The sequence below is a fragment of the Notothenia coriiceps genome, unplaced genomic scaffold (genome assembly GCF_000735185.1).
Source record: "Notothenia coriiceps isolate Sejong01 unplaced genomic scaffold, NC01 NC01_scaffold00033675, whole genome shotgun sequence".
Classification (NCBI taxonomy): domain Eukaryota; kingdom Metazoa; phylum Chordata; class Actinopteri; order Perciformes; family Nototheniidae; genus Notothenia; species Notothenia coriiceps.
This window is the reverse complement of record NW_011366376.1, coordinates 1-2,847: the sequence shown is the minus strand read 5'-3', so window position 1 is coordinate 2,847 and position 2,847 is coordinate 1. Positions and strand designations below refer to the sequence as shown.

The 2,847-nt window shown below is 39.1% G+C and overlaps 1 long non-coding RNA gene across 1 annotated transcript; it reads right to left on the bottom strand.

The window, feature by feature from the left end:
• Positions 1–1,271: 1,271 nt before the first annotated feature.
• Positions 1,272–2,352, bottom strand: LOC104961693 (uncharacterized). The gene is made up of 3 exons (XR_800126.1): positions 2,177–2,352; positions 1,822–1,917; positions 1,272–1,329 (listed from the first exon to the last, which is right to left on the bottom strand). It is a non-coding gene; the product is annotated as an uncharacterized lncRNA (long non-coding RNA).
• Positions 2,353–2,847: the final 495 nt, after the last annotated feature.

The following is a 2,847-nucleotide window of genomic DNA, read 5'->3' as shown; positions in this document are numbered from 1 at the left end:
CAATAATAGGTGAAAACAGAATTTTGACAATCTCTAATAACTCAAGCAGCATTTTTGTGTATTCATTTTTTCCAACTGTGTCAATGTGAAATGGCAGGATCTTTAACAAGATCAGCATCTGCCCAGCAGACTGTTTCAGTTTATTTATCGTATTTACAGATATGGGGTATGGCTTATCCCTTGCATCCACAGGAGAATAAGGGAAACCAATTATTGCACTATTAAATGTGTCTAGATCCATAAGACCTGAAAGTACAAGATGCTTTAAAGCACATTTGATTTCATATGGAGCAACACCTTCGAGAATTACATGCATAATGTCTTGTGGCATTTGATTGATTAAATCAAAATGAGGAGATTCTGTAACTTTGCTTCTCCTGTTTATACCATATGTTGTTTTAAGATTTTCTTTGAGAAAGTCAGTGCTTGCCTTTTCAATGTCAGCACATTGCCTGATATGACTTGCCATGGTCCTTTTAACAAACAGCTCTTCATTAAATTGTCCCTGCATGTCTTCAAAGTTGCATTCACAGTGCCTGCATTTACTGTAGGCAAACCCCACGCCTTCTTTAAATCCAGCCACTTCGTGTTGAGCTGGAGTGTCGCCATACACAGCCATAAGCGCCCCATAAACTGTCATCGGACCATTTGCAGTGACAACCTCAACACCATTATACAGCTCAATAAGGTCTTGATGAATTCTCTCAAATATCTTATCTATACCACAACCTGAAAGGTTCTTGGTTTTAACCATAGCAAGCAGGCGAATGGCAGAAAGTCTTGATCTATATTTAAAGTGTATATTACCTAAGGTGTAATAAATCATCAATTTCATCTGTATATACAATTAACTGCAATGCTGTTGGAAATGTCAAAAACAGTGGTTGTGACTTAAAAATGTCCCCATCAATTAAGTCAAGAACAAAACCATTCTTGCATGGCTTTGGGCCCTCTTCAATCATTGCAAGAATTCTTGGATGGATCAGCAGCTGCTCTAAACTTTTTACCAACGAAATATAATAAAAGCCCTGGTTTTTAATGGCAAGTACTCTGGAGTCTCCACTTTTCACATAACATACCGAATGTTTTGTGGTGATAATCTCTGGTTCAACTGGTTTAAGCAGTTCTTTGATTGTCTTATTCTGCAAATGTGTTGTAGCAACTTGATTGAAAGGGTCAACAAACTGGTCAAATATACCCATTGCGTCACTCTTCAGTTGATCCAGATCCCCCGGATGTCTCTCAATCACATTACTTATTAGATGTTTTAGGTGCTCCAATAATGACGCCTGATATTGCTGTACTCCATTCACCATGTGGTTGACAGCTCTGTGGAGAGTGGAAAAACAAATCTCAACAAAATGGAATGGACATGCTTTTTAGGTAATGTGCGGAACATGCAACAGTTGGATTTTGGGTAGAATGGAATGTTAAACCTCTTTATAATTATCAATATGGAAATCTACCAAAATCAACCTATTGTTGTAAATCATATATTGTTCCATCTCTGGTTTAGATTTTGCAACGTCAACCAAACACTGTAGTATAACATTCCATTCAGCCCATTAATTTCAGCTGCTTCCACATACTTTAGGTAATTCTTTACATTTTAAAAGGCATGCTATGCAGGATGTGTAGTTTGTTGGCAGCCACACACTTTCTATTGGGTGACAAAGAATGATTGAGAAGGATTATTTGGTATTTGTATATCCATTTTTTTTGGTGGAAAATCCTGCATTGTGTGCCTTTTAAGCTTACTTCAGTTACACTTGTTACTGACATTGACATATCATTCATTGTGAGAAAAACTGTTTAAATTACCTGTGTTAGTCGATGGGTTTCTTGGAGAAGAAATGCAGTTGCTTGTTTGAAAAGGTCCATGTTCACATGACCCTCTCGACCTTCTTGAAACCCAACCTGAAACAGATACATATCTCTATTTATCTTAATATGTATAAAACATCTCTATTCCAACATGTTTAATATTTACATAGCTAACACTCATTCACTTTTTTTCATGAGCTGTGAAACAAGACTTCTGAGGGAACAATAATTTAATTTTCTAACTTTCTGCAGGTCATCATGAAAATGTTTTAATGGGGGACGAAAGATCGGTTTAAATAATATGATTTCTATACATATAAACATGGCCTGAACACACCGAATTATGACATACCATTTGAGGGATGATGGTTGAACCCTCTTGGATCACTGAAGAATGTTCCTGTGTCGCACAGACCATTTCAGCTGCAGAGATATTCGCAGTAGTTTGGTTGTTTGTGCCCATCATGTGTTTCCGGTTGGCTTTGGAGAGTCACGGTACGTCCACACAGCAGCTTTGAAAAAATCTTGAAAATCTTGGAGCTGGGCGTGTCTGAGAGCTTGGGGGATTTTTTGCGAGCAACGCGACCAACAACCAATCACATGAATCTCCCGCCCCCGGCATACAAAGCAAAAAAACCCGGGGATTTTATGCGAGCAATATATATATATAAACTCCCCAAACAGGCGAAAACCTACCAGTTTCACACACTGTCTCTGCCACCTCCCTCCATGCCTGGTTCCTCCGGTTTGTATCCCGGTAAATAGTTCTGGTCGTAAAGAACCGGGTGATTTGCTACCGTAATTTCTCGTTTGGAATATGAGGAAATGAACTGCGGTCTGGCTCTCCCAGCTTGCACGCGGTTTGATTGGCTACTATGGCTAGCGCTTGTACTGTCAGATTTGGTAGACGCTTCCAGCTCAGCTTCAAAAGTTGAACATTGCTCAACTTTTGAATCCTGAAAATCCTGAAAATCTTCGCTTTGCTTCCCCACAATGCAGTTCGGCGAAAAGCGAGGCAAAGTG